Here is a 17793-nt window from a genome sequence, read left to right as displayed (position 1 = left end):
ATTGTTTCCTTCACTGTGCAGAAGCAATTTATTTTGATGAGGTCTCAGTAGTTCATTTTTTTTTTTTGTTTCCCTTGCCTTCGGAGACGTGTTGAGTAAGAAGTTGCTGCGGCCAAGATCAAAGAGGTTTTTGCCTGCTTTCTCCTCGAGGATTTTGATGGCTTCCTGTCTTACATTGAGGTCTTTCATCCATTTCGAGTTTATTTTTGTGTCTGGTGTAAGAAAGTGGTCCAGGTTCATTCTTCTGCATGTCGCTGTCTGGTTTTCCCAGCAGCTTGCTGAAGAGACTGTCTTTATTCCATTGGATATTCTTTCCTGCTTTGTCAAAGATTAGTTGGCCATACGTTTGTGGGTCCATTTCTGGATTCTCTATTCTGTTCCATTATCGGGGTGTCTGTTCTTGTGCCAGTACCATACTGTCTTGATGATTACAGCTTTGTAGTATAGCTTGAAGTCTGGGATTGTGATGCTTCCTGCTTTGGTTTTCTTTTTCAAGATTGCTTTGGCTATTCGGGGTCTTTTCTGATTCCATACAGATTTTAGGATTATTTGTTCTAGCTCTGTGAAGAATGCTGGTGTTATTTTATTAAGGATTGCATTGAATATGTAGATTGCTTTGGGTAGTATTGACATTTTAACAATATTTGTCCTTCCTATCCAGGAGCATGGAATCTTTTTCCATTTCTTTGTGTCTTCTTCCATTTCTTTCATAAGCTTTCTATAGTTTTCAGCGTATAGATTTTTCACCTCTTTGGTTAGATTTATTTCTAGGTATTTTATAGTTTTTGGTGCAATTGTAAATGGGATCAATTCCTTGATTTCTCTGTCGCTTCATTGTTGGTGTATAGGAATGCAACCGATTTCTGTGCATTGATTTTATATCCTGCAACTTTGCTGAATTCATGAATCAATTCTAGCAGTTTTTTGGTGGAATCTTTTGGATTTTCCATATAGAGGATCATGTAATCTGTGAAGAGTGAAAGTTTGACCTCCTCCTGGCCGATTTGGGTGCCTTTTATTTCTTTGTGTTGTCTGTAGAGGCTAAGACTTCCAATACTATGTTGAATAACAGTGGCAAGAGTGGACATCCCTGTGTTGTTCCTGACTTTAGGGGGAAAGCTTTCAGTTTTTCCCCATTGAGGATGATATTAGCATTGGGTCGTTCATATATGGCTTTTATGATCTTGAGGTATGCTCCTTCTCTCCCTACTTTCTTGAGGGTTTTTATCAAGAAAGGATGCTGTATTTTGTCATATGCTTTCTCTGCATCTATTGAGAGGATCATATGGTTCTTGTCCTTTCTTTTATTGATGGGATGAATCACATTAATTGTTCTATGGATATTGAACCAGCCCTACATCCCAGGTATAAATCCCACTTGGTCGTGGTGAATAATTTTTTTTAATGTATTGTTGGATACAGTTGGCTAATATGTTGTTGAGGATTTTTGCATCCATGTTCATCAGGGAAGTTGGTCTGTAGTTCTCCTTTTTAGTGGGGTCTCTGTCTGGTTTTGGAATCAAGGTAATGCTGGCTTCATAGAAAGAATTTGGAAGTTTTCCTTTCATTTCTATTTTTTGGAACAGTTTCAAGAGAATAGGTGTTAACTCTTCCTTAAATGTTTGGTAGAATTCCCCTGGAAAGCCATCTGGCCCTGGACTCTTGTTTTTTGGCAGATTTTTGGTTACTAATTCGACTTCCTTACTGGTTACGGGTCAGTTCAAATTTTCTATTTCTTCCTGTTTCAGTTTTGGTAGTGTATATGTTTCTAGGAATTTGTCCATTTCTTCCAGATTACCCATTTTATTGACATATAATTGCTCATAATATTCTCTTATTATTGTTTTTATTTCTGTTGTGTTGGTTGTGATCTCTCCTCTTTCATTCTTGATTTTATTTATTTGGGTCCTTTCCTTTTTCTTCTTGATCAAACTGGCTAGTGGTTTATCAATTTTGTTAATTCTTTCAAAGAAACAGCTTCTGGTTTCATTGATCTGTTCTACTGTTTTTTAGTCGTTGTGGTTTCGATAGCATTAATTTCTGGTCTAATCTTTATTATTTCCTGTCTTCTGCTGGTTTCGGGTTTTATTTGCTGTTCTTTTTCTAGCTCTTTAAGGTGTAAGGTTAGGTTGTGTATCTGAGACCTTTCTTCGTTCTTTAGGAAGCCCTGGATTGCTATATACTTTCCTCTTATGACCACCTTTGCTGCATCCCAGAGGTTTGGGGTTGTGGTGTTATCATTTTCATTGACTTCCATATACTTTTTAATTTCCTCTTTAACTGCTTGGTTAGCCCATTCATTCCTTAGTAGGATGTTTTCAGTCTCCAAGTATTTGTTACATTTCCAAAGTTTTTCTTGTGGTTGATTTCAAGTTTCATAGCATTGTGGTCTGAAAATATGCACGGTATGATCTCGATCTTTTTGTACTTACTTAGGGCTGATTTGTGTCCCAGTATATGGTCTTGTTATATCTACCTTTACTCAGGAAAGCAAAACCTTTCCTCCATGCTCCCAGTGGAGTCTCTTTCCCCTTACTGGCCCAAACCATGTCACATGGGCACCTCTGTCTGCAAAGGATGCTAATAAAGTGAGTATCTAGCTTTTCAGAACTGTAGAGTATAGGCAGACAGGGAGATGAGGGTTGGAAATGAGTATTAGGTCACAGAACACACAGTGACACACGATATTAAGTGGCAAAGATAGTTGGCAGAACCACATTTACAACACAGTCCCATTAGAATATATAAAATAAAATGGATAGTTAATTTAAAAACAAAAAACTAGGGGCGCCTGGGTGGCGCAGTCGGTTAAGCGTCCGACTTCAGCCAGGTCACGATCTCGCGGTCCGTGAGTTCGAGCCCCGCGTCGGGCTCTGGGCTGATGGCTCAGAGCCTGGAGCCTGTTTCCGATTCTGTGTCTCCCTCTCTCTCTGCCCCTCCCCCATTCATGCTCTGTCTCTCTCTGTCCCAAAAATAAATAAACGTTGAAAAAAAATTAAAAAAATAAAAAAATAAAAACAAAAATAAAAACAAAAAACTAGAAAGACATACTCCAAAACTTTTTTTTCCCTAATGTTATTTTTATTCTAATGTTATTTTAGAGAGAGAGAGAGCGTGCGTGTGCAGGGGAGGGGCAGAGAGAGAGGGAGAGGGAATCCCAAGCAGGCTCTGTTCTGTAAGCGCAGAGCCTGATGTTGGGCTCGAACCCACGTACTGTCAGATCATGACCTGAGCCAAAATCAAGAGTTGGACGCTCAACCAACTGAGCCACCCAGGTGCCCCCCAAATTTTATTTCTGAGTGGCATTGTTTTACATTTTCAAAGTTTACAATACAGAGTTAAAGTAATTCTCTGTTTAATCTCTACCACCCCCTTAAAAGCCCTGAAGCTCTGGCTGATGTGCTTAGGTGTAAAATGAAACTCAGGTAAGCGATAAGGAGCTTATCCCAAGTCTCAACATCCAGTTAGAGGCAGAGCATGGCCAGGCCTCACATGTGGCCTGTATAGGGATTTGTATTTAAAAAAAAAAAAAAAAAATCGCTTTAGTTTTCTGGACCCTCTTCCAAATAAGCATGGAATTTTAAAACCTCCTAGCCAACCACATCCTAGTTTCCTCTTCTTCCTCCTGTATTATGTTTGGCCATCCCTGGCAGGTAATTGTCTTCCCACATACAGACTGTTGATACTTACAGTTGTACATGTTCATTGCCGGGTCATCAGTCAGTCAGCTGGCAGTCGGTACCGAACAAACATTTGTTATCAGACTGTCGGGCACTAGGAACATAATGGTGACCACGACGCAGTCCTTGACTCGAAGAAGTTTGCATCGGCTGGGGAGGCAGACAAGCAAATAAGCAGTTACAACACGGAGGGACCCCTGCTTTGATAAAGGGATCGGGTGGGGCAGGGGGCACTCACCTGGCCTTGTGGGGAGAGCGTGTTCCACGGAAGGTTTCCATAAGGCGGTCACTTGACGCAGAGATCTGAAAAAGAAATGGGTACTAACTAGGAAGAGATGTGCGGAGGGATGAGCAAAGGAATTGCTTTCCAGGCAAAGGAAAGTAGTTACAGCCTTTCCTAAAGCATGTCTGAGGGCTGAGGGATACTAATATTTTTCCTGGAAAAGAGGTATTAAAGTAAAATAAAGTTAAGGGAGCTTAACAGGTTTTTGTGTGTCCCAAACTGTCCCTCAGCTCTTTTTTCCCACATGCCATCTTATCAATCTGCTTTTCTCTAGAGCTTTTGGGGTGTGTGATGTTTAGTCAGTCTGTTGAGTGTCATTGAATTGTGACATAGGTGAATTCATTTTTTTTCCTGATTTTTAATTTAAAAATATCACCAGCTCTTTTTTGGGTCACTATTACTTTTTATCACATGTTCAGGCAGATTTTAAGTTTGGGCTTGGGGGAAGGGTCATCCTGAGGACATTATCTGGACATGGGCTCTCGGTGTTGCCCTAGGTTTGCCATACAAGGAATGATGTGAAGAAATAAGACAAGAGGGATAAAAGCATAAATTGGTTTGGGGGCGCCTCGGTGGCTCAGTCGGTTAAACGTCTGACTCTTGATTTCAGCTCAGGTCATGATCTTACTACTCGGGAGATCGAGCCCCACATCAGGCCCCGCGCTTATGGCACCAAGACTGCTTAGGCCTGTCTCTCTGCCTGTCCTCTGCTTGCATGCACACATCCGTTAAAATAAATAAACTAAAAAAACCAAAACAAACAAAAAAACCCTTATTTTAAAAAGAACATACATTAAGGGAACCTGGGTGGCTCCGTCAGCTAAGCGTCCGACTTCATCTCAGGCCATAATCTCACTGCTAGTGAGACCAAGCCCCACGTTGGGCTCTGTGCTGACAGCTCAGAGCCTGGACCTGTTTCAGATTCTGTGTCTCCCTCTCTCTGCCCCTCCACTGTTCACACTCTCTTTTTCTCTCTCTCAAAAATAAACAAACATTTAAAAAATTAAAAAAAAAAAGAGCATACATTGGTTTTAACAATTTAATAAATACAGATTTGGAAGAATTTTTAGTAATCCTGGGGGTTTTACTTTTTTTTTCTTTTTTTGTTTTTTGCAAGTGTTGCAGGGTATTCTGTGTCAGTGGAGAGTGGTTTATTTATTATTTTAAAAGTTTATTTTGAGAGAGAGTGCACGTGCACATGCCCGATCAGGGGAGGGACAGAGGGAGGGACACAGAATCCCAAGCAGGCTCCATGCTGTCAGCACAGAGCCTGATGATGCAGGGCTTGGGCTCATGAACCAAACTGTGAAATCATGACCTGAACTGGAATCAAGAGTCGGACGCTAAACCAACTGAGCCACCAACATAAGCATACACCTGGGTTTCATATGAATTGCCAGGAGATTCCAGCAAAGTAAGAGATGGTACATCTCTTTAGATTTGTTCCACCCGGGCAAGCCAGCCCCTCACTCTCTGAAGATGTTTAGTTGAGTAATAAATAGCCCCCCAAAGAAGAGAAAGAAGGAATACCAGGAAGTGTCTGGATCTTGGTCTCCCTAGTTTTGCCAGGATTCCAGCCTGTTACCTTCCGGTAAGTGTTCTGGCTCTTTCCAGTGCCCAATGTCACATGCAGAGTAACGTTTAATGCTCCCCAGGCCTCTTCACTGCCTTTGTCCTAGGGCTCTTCACGGTTTAAACTGATGTTCCTCCCTTTGCTTCCAGGAGCTTTCAACAGGTAGAACAAGCAGGATATTTGGAATCAGTCTGGGTTTGAGTCCCGGCTTGTCACTTAGGAAGTTTTACTTCACCTCCACCAGCCTCACTTGGATTATCTATAAAATGGGAATGATTATCTATCTCCTAAGATTATGGAGTTTGAAATATTATAACATGTGCAAAGCATTGGGTACACCTGGAGCATCATAGGTGCTCAGGAGCCGTTTAAGGCTTTATCAGCTCGCCTTTGCTTACGAAATAAAGTCCAAGCCCCTTAGATGGAAACCCAGGGTCTCAGGCCCTTTGTGATGGGCCCTCTCCCCTTGTCTCCCATTCCATCCCAGTCACTTCCTGCCCAGTACTCCAGACTCCAGCCACATCCCCCGGCTGCTTCTCACCTCTGTGCTTCTGTTTTACTGCCCCTTGGCTCACCTAACATTCCATTCAGTGTTTAAGACTCAGCTTAGCAAAAAAGGCAGAACAAAAACCAACATACAGATGATTGTGTTTTTATGAAGTCCAAGAACACGCAAGACTAGTCTATGGTGTTAGAAGTCAGAAACTGGCAAAGGGGAAAGGGTTGACTGGAAAGAGGCATGAGAGAACATTCTGGGACGATGGAAATGTTCTAAATCTTGTTTTTGATAGTGACTAAATGAATTTATGCAATTGTGAAAACTTACCAAACTGAATATTTATCATGTGTGCATTTTGTTGTATGTTAATAATACCTAAAAAAACAAAAACAAAAACAAAAACAGACAAAGGCCTGGGCATCATTCTCTCCAGAAAGCTTTCCCTGGCCTGCTTTGGCTGGAGTTAAGCCTCTCTGTAGGGTCCCTAACTCCCTGCACACATCTCTGCCGTTGGACTCAGCACGTAGATATCTCCTCTTTATGTGTTTTGTGCTTCATCAGTCTGTAAGCTCCTGGAAGAGCCCCCCCCCCCCCCGCTCTTGTTATCTGTGTAACCTTTGGAAAAGCACTTAATCTTAACCTGTGCCTTAGGTTGCTCACCTGTAAATGAGGAAGTGATAGTGGCTCCCAACACAGGGATGTTGTGATGCTGAGAAGAGAGGATGTATGTGAAGGATCCAGCACAGAGGTTACTCAGTAACCTCTAGTCCGATAACAAGGCAGAAAATGTACTCAGACTGCACTCATATTTGCAGAGAAAGTGTGACTTATTTTTCTACAGCTAACTCAGTCTTCGTTTGAGCCCCTTCTTGTCTTGCAAGCTGGATGGCAGAGGAAAACCAAGTTGTATTCTAATCTGATAACTTCTTCTCATATAACTGAAATGAGCTCTTTAGGTAACTTAGTTTTTGTTTGGCTTTTTCAGTCTTTCAGAGTCCTGTCCCCACTGCAGTTGCTGTGTAAAATGAAGCCTGAGTATAGTGGGAAGAGTGGTTTGCATGACTGCCTAGTGGCTGGGAGAGTGGGGCCTCAAACCCCCGACCCTTCTGTCCCTGTCTGAGCCCTGTCTGGGCTCCTCCTGGAGGGGAGCGGCCGAAACACATCTGGTGCCGCCTGGCTTTTCAGAAGGTCCTGTTGGCAACAAGCAGAGGCAGCCGTGGGGCTGGCCATTGGCCACCACCCTCCAAGCCCCCTGCACGTTGCCCATCCGTCCGCCCTCACATACAGAAGGGAGAGCATAGTGATACGTTTTGACATTAGTCCTATTTATTATCTTTGTACACACCACATTTGGAAAAGTTTCTGACCACAGATGTTTGGTGCCTTGATTAATATATATTAGCTCCCTGTTCTCTTCCTTCTGGTCTCATTTCTCATCTCTTCCCTTGAAGTGGGGAGAGAAGGCAGCACATCCTCATGGGCTCAAAGCAGCATTTGGGAGATAAGACACTTGGTACTGAAGCAGTATAGGATTTTAAGCTTTTAAAATAATAAGGTGGAAGAAACCTGCCCACCTAAATCGATTGAAGCCCTAGGAATTGCCAGTAAATGACAACAATAATAAAATTGTTATTACAGCTAACGTTTGTTAAGTGCCTTATGGTAATTTTTCCGGCACAGTGCCTGACCCATTGTAAGCACTCAGTGAACTGTTGCTGCTGTTATAGCTATTATTATTATTATTATTATTATTATTATTATTAATGTTTATTTGTTTTTGAGACAGAGACAGAGCATGAGCAGGAGAGGGGCAGAGAGAGAGGGAGACACAGAATGTGAAGCAGGCTCCAGGCTCTGAGCTGTCAGCACAGAGCCCAACGCAGGGCTCGAACTCACAGACTGTGAGATCATGACCTGAGCCAAAGTCAGACGCTTAACCGACAGAGCCACCCAGGAGCCACCCAGGCGCCCCGAGTTACAGCTATTATTTAATCTCTGTACTGTCTCTGGTAAAGTTATGATCCCTTTCCACAGATGAGGAAACTGAGCCTCAGATAAAGTGGCCCCGGAGAGCAGGTTGCGAATCTAGGTCGTCCTGCTCCACTTCCCAGGCTCCTTCTGTTTCTTTAGTCTCCCTGGTTCCTTGTCATACCTGTCCCCTCCCCCCACCTGTTCATTTACAGAGTCTTCACGTGTGACAGGATTTCCATCTTTTTTTTTTTTTTTTTTTTTTTTTTTTTTAGTGTATCCATTTATTTTGAAAGAGAGAGAGAGAGGACAAGCTGGGGAGGGGCAGAGAGAAGGAGAGACAGAATCCCAAGCAGGCTCCATGCTATATCAGTACAGAGCCCACTGTGGGGTTCAAACTCCTGAACTGTGAGATCATGACTTGAGCCCAGATCAAGAGCCGGCTGCTTAACTGAGCCACCCAGGCACGCCCTGGATTTCTGTCTTTAAACCAGCCCAAAGGGAGAGTCTTAAATTCTGTGACATAATCTTAGTAGGGTTTCCACATACTGAGCCACATGGGGTCAAACTAATTAGCTTGTGATTCCGCCCTACAGGTACATTTAGAGGTAAAGGAAAAGTGCAAGCATGTTTTGAACAGGTGTTAACATCTCCGGCTTCTAACATTAGATCCTGTATGTGTATACACACACACACACACACACACACACACACACACACACACACACACACACACCTGATAAGGTAGTTTAGTAGGTATTGATGAGAACAAAATGCATGAGACTCATTTTCTTCAGACTCACTAAGAGCTTTTCATATTGATTTAGAAGATAATGCACAGTTTGAAACATTTCTAATTCCAGCAAACAACCAACCCTGAAGAAACCCCACAGTCTCTTGGCAGTTTGCGAACTGGTTATTAGCGTTGAACATCACTATGCAGAAAACCAAAGTTGAGCAAACCTTTTGACCTGATTGTGGAAAACAAACCCTTTCTCCTGATATCCTGGAGAAAGGGAGCTGGCCCAAGCGCCACATCCTTGGGCAGGAGGAGGATTAATCATTTAGCGTTTTCTGCTGTGACTCTACAGTGCTGCCTGCTCCAGTGGACTCCAAACAGGTATGCGGATTAATAATTCATGCTGGCAAAGGCTTTGACCTGTGTGAGCTGTCTCCTGAAGAATAGAGAGCACCCGACCATAGACACCCTGGGGGCTCCTGGGTGGCTCAGTTGGTTAAGTGTCTGACTTCGGCTCAGGTTATGATCTCACGGTTCGTGAGTTCGAGCCCCACATGAGGCATCGGGCTCTCTGCCCTCCGCACAGAACCTGCTTTGGACCCTCTGTCCCCCCTCCCTCTCAAAAATAAACAAACATTAAAAGAGAGAAAGAAAGACACGCCCTGACCTAAGGTCAAACCTTTGTTTGACTCCACTCCACTGCATTGGTTATTTCTGCTCCCATTGCTAATCTGTAGTGAGGTGCTCAAACCATCCGTCCTCAGGCACAGGAAGGCCAGCTAGTATGGGAAGTGGGTTGAGGTAAGGGCCCTCCAACAATCCAGATTCTGAAGCAGCCTCCGAGGAGTGTGTGAGAGGGTCAGCTGAGCTTGGCACCTCGAGTAGCCCCGGGGCATTTGTGATCCCCAGGAGCCCAGGCTTGGAGGAATCCTCTAACCTTCCTGGGCCTCTGCTTTCTTAGCCTCCAAACCAGACCCATAGTCTTCGTCCTGCCTGCTTTGTGGGGAGGAAGTGAGCACATTTGGTAAATGTTTACAAGTTGAAAGCACATTTAAAAGGAAGTTGTTTTCAAAAGGTCAAATACTGTTATGATTCCACTTACTGAAGTACCCAGGGTTATAAAATTCACAGAGACAGAAGGTAGCTTGGTGGTTGCCAGGGGCTGGGGGAGGCAGGAATGGGAGGTCGTGTTTGATGGGTACAGAGTTTCTGCGTGAGAAGATGAAAAACTTCTGGAGATAGATGGTGGTGATGGCTGCATAACAATATGAATACACAATGCCACTGAACGTAGACTTAAAAATGGTTGAACTGTAGATTTTATGTTTATTTCACCACATTAAAAAAAGATTTTATGTTTATTTCACCACATTAAAAAAAGAAAAAACTGAGCCTGGGTGGCTCAGTCGGTTGGGCATCCGACTTCGGCTCAGGTCATGATCTCGCGGTCCATGAGTTCAAGCCTCACGTCGGGCTCTGTGCTGACAGCTAGAGCCTGGAGCCTGTTTCAGATTCTGTGTCTCCCTCTCTCTCTGACCTTCCCCCATTCATGCTCTGTCTCTCTCTGTCTCAACAATGAATAAACGTTAAAAAAAAAAAAATTAAAAAAAAAAGCAAGTTGTTTTACTGTCCCTACAACTGAGAGTCTTCACAAGCCAACCTAATCAGCTCTCCCTTCTCAGTCTTACGTAGACCCCTCCTCTAAATGCACCAGTTGAGTAGAGGCAGCTTGAGATTACCAAGTCTGCACGGAGCGCTCACTCATGCCAGGCTCCGTGCCAGGTGCAGTACGTACACAGGTAAATGGGTGGGTGCCTCCAGTCTGGCGAGGGTGCAGGTGCACAGACAGACCATTGCAGTATCGTGTGGGAGGGCCTACCACAGGGTGGCGGTGTGCTGGGTAACCTAACTCCACGGGTTCACTGCCTCAAATGGCCGCAACCCAAAGAACTATTGAAAGCAGAGAATATTTACTTGTTACACTTACATCGTTACATTTACTTGTTACAGGTGAGGAGACACGGAGCTAGCTCACAAAGACTGTCTGTCCATGGGGTTAGTACAGGAAGTTTTTATTCAGTGTGTTAGAGGGTGGCCTGGGCACTTTGATTCAGTACCTAGCACATCAGCATGCTAGTTGTATGCACCATATGTTCAAAAATGGCAAAAAACAAAAAACAAAAAATAACCCTGTGCCCCTAAGAGATCTTTGTATTAGAATGAACTAAAGCCTAACTTGGGGGACAGTTCCAGGGGCGGGGCTTCTGTGCAGGTCCTCAGCTCCAATGCAGCTCAGACTGGCTCACCTGGGGGGCCATCAGGTGAAACACCTACCTGGGCCTCTCCTTTTCGGAATCTGTTGGTTCTGTGAAACAAAACACCTGTCTTCCCTGCCTTGGTCCCTTCCCCTCCTCTCTCCCGCTGGTAGCTTTCAGCCCCGTGGTGGAGTAATTCCCTGTGCATCCTAGCTGACACTGTGGGAGGGCGGGAGGCCTTTCCCGGGGCCCGGAGGATGTGCCAGCCCCTGACCGGAGATGGGCAGTGCCCACGTTGGCCTTACAGCTCCATTGTGCTCTCCACGTTTGCTGGCGCTCGTCCTTCAGCCAGAGTACACACTCTCCCTTCTTTACCCCTAAAATCCTGATCCTTCAAGTACCGGCCCAGATGCCACCTCCCTTCCAGAAGCATTCCCTCCACCCAGCCAAAATTAATCTCTCCTCCTCCCGAACTCCTCGAGCCCCCTCCTCGCATCTCCACTTAGCACATACTTCATTCTGTCAGCTACTACAGCCGTTTATATTCCTGCCTCTCTTGTTGGATAAATATTGGGATCTTTATAGTTCCAAGTAAGAGAAATCAACTGGAGGAGCCAGCTTTAGCATAAAGGTGTTTATCGGAATACGGATGTCTTCCCAGACCAGGATGGTTCCCTGCTCTATTCCTGCTTCCTCTTCTCTGCTTTGCTGCCCAGGCCGTGTGGCAGATGGCATCCAAGCTCTCAGGAGTGGTTTCTGTGCCACGTGGGTCAGTGATCGCCCCTTGACCAATTAGCTGCGGCCTGGGGGACCGGGATCACAGGTTCACTTGGGGCGGGCCGAGGTCCCCGCGTGCTGGGGAAGAGAAGCCCTTGAGGGGTCAGTGTGAGCTGGGCTCTCTGTGGCACTGGACACTTCAAACCACTCAGTCCTTCCAGCTTCTTCCTTGGGCTTTCCACCCTGCTCCCTGTCCTATATCCTCTGCTTCTCTGGCCATCTCTTCATTTTCTTCTTGGTGGAAGAAATGCTGCTGCTTTCATCCATCTCGGATATTATCAGAGTTCTCTGTGCTTTCACTTAGGCATCTTCTCATTTTGTTCGTTTTCTTTAGATAATCTCAGTCGCGTGGCTTCACTTGTTATCTGTTTGCACTCATCATATTAACTGCTCAGACCCGAGTGCCTGACCCATACATTCTGCTATCTATTGGTCATCTCCATGACGTGTCCACAGCGCACAAAAAAAGCCTGTGCGGATCATCTGCCAGTCACCCCTCCCTGCCACCCCATTCACCTGACCCACCCGCATTCTCTGTCTCTGTACTTGGTATCACCAGCCACCTCCTGTCACATCCGGGAATCACCTTAACATCTTCCTGTTCTGCATAAATCCAGTCCGGCACTAAACGCTTTCCATCTTGCCTCCCAAACACCTCAAATCTGTCCCCTGCTTAATTTAGGCCTGTGTAATTTCTTATTATCTTGTAACTAGCTTCCTGGTGCCACCTTGCAATTTGCTTCCCCATTGTGCAGCCCAGGTGACCTTTCTGAAGAAAACTCTGGTTATGTAAGCCCCTTGCTTACAGTTCTTTAGTGCTTACTCGTTGCCATTGGAATAAAACTCAAATGTGTGATACACAAAACTTACCTGTCTTCACTCACCTGTCTCTGCAACTTCACCTCTTGATTCTCTCCAGCCTTGTAGTTTCTGAATGTGCCTTGTTCTCAAAGACTCCCCTTCATGTCTGTCTTTTCAGAAAAAAATAAAGTCTTGTAATTTACAAATGAAGCGTAACATAATAGTAAAGTACAGACTACTTCTTAAATTCAAAAGGGGAAAGATGAGATCATTAGGTTCAGGGGAAATACATCTACCTCTGTGTGGTCTATTAAAAAGCTGCTGTTGAGTGCAAGAATAGTGGTAACACTGATGAGGTTTGGGAGTGGTGGTGGGGTTCAGAGCCAGCAGCCAAGCAAGAAAGAATTCTTGAGATGTCTTTGGTGCAAAAAGATGATTTTATTAAAGCATGGGGACAGGGCCCCTGGGCAGAAAGAACTGTACTGGGATTGTCAAGGGTGGGTGGTTATATATTACAGAGTTGGGGGAGGTAAAGACCAAAGGGAGGCCTCCAGAAGGACTTTGATATGCTAAAGAGGGCTCCTAAGGTGCCAGGGGTTTTGCTATTGTCTTGTTACTGTTTTCTCTCTAGTAAGGCATTAACATTATGACAGTAGGGCGGTCCTGGAGAACCGGTATATTGTGTATTTGCCTCAAGTATTTGTTAGTGGGCTGCAGGTTATAAAGAAATTTGATTGCACTTACCATTTCCTTTTGCCTTTGTTCCCCACATCACTGTGGAGGGGAGGGTGATGTTAGGGCCCCATGAAACTGAGTCCATAGTTTTTTGGAGGTTAGGCTATTGTTAAGATTGCCTTTTTCTTGTAATTTACTAAGACATTTGTAAACTGATGAGACTCAAGTCCTGCATGACTGTGATCTCTATCAGTTAACCATTTGTTTTCTTTCCTTTGTTCTTGGGCAGTCGGGAGGGCCTGAGGAATATCACACATATCCCACCTGGGAGGGGCGGGTGTTGTGCTAGCTGGTGCTTGGCCCTCAGCTTGCCTTATGGTCCTTCATCAACACTGTATCAGATATACCAGGCACATAGCAGCTACTTCTACCCCAAACCAAAAAAGACCGGAAGGTTTGGACAATGTCGTTGGACATGCCTTAAGGTAAACCACATTAAATCTGTATGCCATATCGAAATCTCTTGCATCTAAGGTGGAGGTTGGAAGATGCTTATCTGTCTACACAGCTGGCAGAGCACTGAAGTCTAATAGGCTTTGCCTAGGTGGCCATGAACTGAAATGGAACTTGCTCTGGGGCAGGGAAAGGACATGTGGGTGAGAAAGAAGATGGGGAACATATGTTGAGTAAACAACCACCAGCCCTCTGCCAAAATCCTGCTTTGTTGTCCCATGATGATTGGTATTTCACGCTGCTCCACACCAGACTGGTTACTTCCTAGTATGTGCCCTGAGGTGCCAATCAGATAGAATTCTCCGTCTTCATGGCCACAGTTCCCCGGGGTTCAAACTTTTTTTTTTTTTTTTAAGTTTATTTATTTTTGAAAGAGAGAGCGTACGCAAGCAGGGGAGGGGTAGAGAGAGGGGGAGAGAGGATCTGAAGTGGGCTCCGTGCTGACAGTAGCGAGCCTGATGTGGGACCGGAACTCACAAACCGTGAGATCGCGACCTGAGCCAAAGTTGGACGCTCAACCGACTGAGCCACCCAGGTGTCCCCCAAGGTTCAAACTTTGAAGTATAATCTTCTGTCTTGGACTGTTCTATTAGGAATGCTTGGTTGCAAATAACAAAAATTAAAGAACAGTGGTTTAAACAATTAGGAGTGGTGTTTTTTTCCCCACATAGTATGCAATGTAGAGGTAGGCAACTTGTATCCTTGTGGTGACAACTTGATGGCTGCAGCTCCAGCCATCAGGTCTACATTCAAGGGGAGAAGAAGGGTAGGAAGAAGATTCCTTTCACCAACTCTGTCTCCTATTATTAGGAACCAGAAACAGACTTTTCCTTAGGTTTTATTCACTAGAATCACAGTACCCAGCCATCAATGACTCCGAGGGACTCTGGGAAAATATATTTAGTAGGGTGTGTTAAAGTACTGAACAGAGTTGAGGTTATGTTAACAAGGTAAAAAGGAGTGAGGATTAGGTTACTCACACCTACCAGGGTCTGTCATGTATTGCACCAAATGTATTTTTGTTGCCGTTGTTAACGCATCACATTTACTATTGTTGAAATCCCAGTAGTGCTAATCTTTTATCTTTTCAAATTCAAACGTGTTCCCGTACTTTTGCAAAGTACTTTCTGCAGAATGCAGTTTTACATTGGAGAGCCCTGGCTTTAAATGGGCAAAAAATAGGGTTAGGACCAGGGCCAGGGCTAGGTTTTAAAAAAAATGGGCAAAAGTCATTGGTTGGACTAAGTGCACCCTGGAAACCACACTCCCTAATTCAATTAGTTTTTCCACTAACAAGCTATTTAATCAGACGTTCATAATATGTATGCAAATCTTGTTAATCTGTTGATAATAACAGTAAGTCTGGATGGTCTATACTTGACATAGAAGCATTAGAGTGACTCAGGGTGTGCGTGGAGACTTCATTCGTATCTTTACTGCTCGTATCAATAATTCCTCATAATTGTTTGGTTTTGTGATATAAATTTGCTGGAATTAAACTCGAAAGCTCATAAATAGTATAATTAGTTTTTGTTACACTCCAGTTCTAATTGCTAATTGATTTAAAGGTACTGTTGTGTATTCTCTCTGTTCTTCACATTTATCCTGGATCATGATCCTCATTTACTTACCACTACGATTGTATTGACCTGAGAGGACAGTGTAGGGGAGCAAGAGTTCCTCCCCTCTTCAAGGGCCTTCTAGCTGGACTGAGAATCAAATTGATATCAGATTAACAGGAGAAAATAAAATTTAGTAACGTTTGTATGGGGAATCTGCACCGACAGGAATGGGAAATTCCAAAGACAGGCAAAATGAAGCAGAAGGGTCATCCAGAACTAAGGAGAAGGGGTATAGGGGTATGAGACTCTAGAGGAAAGGATGCATCTCTCGAGGCCGTAAGAAGAGCAGATGTTTGGTAATTAGATGTTTGTCCTGCTACACAGATGGGTCACTTGGGTAAAATTTATCTCTGCTTATGATCCTTATTCTGAGAAGGACCCCAATTTAGGTTCTATCATGTAGTTAAGGGAGGGCTCAGAATAACCTTCATGCCGAAGTGTTCTCACTTAGGGCAACCTGCCCATGGCTCCTGCAACAGGAACCATATCTGTCTGGTTTATCACCTGCTTAGCAGAGTGCTTGACCCATAGGAGGTTCCCAGTAAACATTGGTCGAATAATTGAATTACCAGATGACTCCCGACAATAATCAGCTGTGTATCAGGAGCCGAAGCAGTCCTAACTGGCCTATTTCCTGTGTGCCAGCTAATGTTTTATTTTAAAAGAAAAAGTAGGAAACATAGATTACACCCTAGAATATGTCAGGCTGTGGGGCGCCTGGGTGGCTCAGTTGGTTAAGCGTCCGACTTCAGCTCAGGTCACAATCTCGCGGTCCGTGAGTTCGAGCCCCACGTCCGGCTCTGGGTTGATGGCTCAGAGCCTGGAGCCTGCTTCCGATTCTGTGTCTCCCTCTCTCTCTGCCCCTCCCCTGTTCATGCTCTGTCTCTCTCTGTCTCAAAAATAAATAAAAACGTTAAAAAAAAATTTTAGAATATGTCAGGCTGTATTTGGATATTTAGGCTATATATGGTGGTTCTGTTTTCCTCTGAAACGTTTTTGTTTTATATAATCCAGGCCACCAGAAAGAGAACGACTTCCTGATTCCACTTCCCAGGTCCCAGGGAATTGTTCAGATGGCCCTAACTTGGGTCAGGACCTTACCCCTGCTCCAGGCAGGAGGGTGGGCCACATTTAATGCTATTTTTGTGAACATTTAAGTGGGGGTAGAAGCAATGCATGGAAAAGAGGTTTTCAACAAAGCCACTTCAGTGGTTCTGCTATTCCACTACTTCAAGCCCCCCTCTCTGTGTTTAACACATACACACCCACATTTCATCCACTCATTTACACAGTGGCCATTGGACATCAGCTACGGACCCCGTGTCTAGTTTTGTGGTCTGTTACTTACCCTGTGTGTTACCTATACTCTGTATGCCTCAGTTTCCTTATATGCAAAATGAGTAAGATGATAATACTTCATGGGATTGTTTTGAGGATTCAACGTGATTTTATATATACGTTCTATGTGTATTATATATAATATGTATTAATGTGGTATGTGTAGGATATATGTTCCATTGTATACAGTTGTATATAAACTTGGAACAGTGCCTGGTGAAGGAATATTAATGAAATGTCAGCTGTTACAAGTCTGCAGTCCCTTTGCACAATTCTAAAAATCCAAAAGCTCTTAACCACCAAAATTTCTTCAAAACTTTGGCAGAAGATTCTGACCTGGTCGGAACTAAATGACTTGCAGAGCCTGACCTGAAGGCATGTGGGGACATTTTGAGGCTTGATTTAGCCACTAGGTGTGAATATTCGCACCGGTAGCTGCAGAAACAGTGAGGTAGATAGCAGGGTGCTGCCCCAGCTCTACTGGCAAATACTACATGCTATGACCGTTTTCAGATGAAAAGTTCTGAATTCTGAAATGCATCTGGGCCCAAGGTTTTAAATGAGGGCTTGTGGCCCTGTGCTCATGTTTACCAGCATCTCCCTCATCAACCACCCTGCGCCTGGATGAATGGAGTATAATCTGCCCTGAAGGACCTCGCAGAGCGCTGAGCGGATTGATGTCAAACTACCGTCAGGGGCAGCCTGGGGTCCAGGGAGCACTCAGGACAGCCCTGAGCTCTGTAGGGTACAGAAGGGTTGTGAGGTGAAGGAAAGAAAGGGGATTCCTGAGGTGGGACTGGAAGATTCCAGCACCTCCTTTGATCAGGTGTGGTGCTGGGGACTGAGGATTCAGCGGTAAGGACAGCCCCGTCCCTGCCCAGAGGCCCCCTGTGCATCGTAGAAGGTGGCAGCCCCCGCTCAAGAAACGACTGCAGATGTGATGAGGTGTGTTCTAGATGCTGTGGGAGCCGGCTTTGCCTCGGGGGTCGGAGGAGGTTGTGGGGAGACAGACCCGGAGAAGGAGTGAGTAGGAGTGTGCCAGGTGAAGAAGCAGCCAGTGGGTGGAACAG

General features: G+C 44.5%; 1 protein-coding gene across 5 annotated transcripts in view; it reads left to right on the top strand.

Moving 5' to 3' along the window:
- The window catches only part of TMCC3 (transmembrane and coiled-coil domain family 3), a 328168-nt gene that overhangs the window by 112162 nt on the left and 198213 nt on the right, over positions 1-17793 (top strand). The window lies entirely within an intron of this gene.

The sequence above is a fragment of the Leopardus geoffroyi genome, chromosome B4 (genome assembly GCF_018350155.1).
Source record: "Leopardus geoffroyi isolate Oge1 chromosome B4, O.geoffroyi_Oge1_pat1.0, whole genome shotgun sequence".
Lineage (NCBI taxonomy): Eukaryota > Metazoa > Chordata > Mammalia > Carnivora > Felidae > Leopardus > Leopardus geoffroyi.
This window is presented reverse-complemented; position numbering and strand designations above follow the sequence as displayed.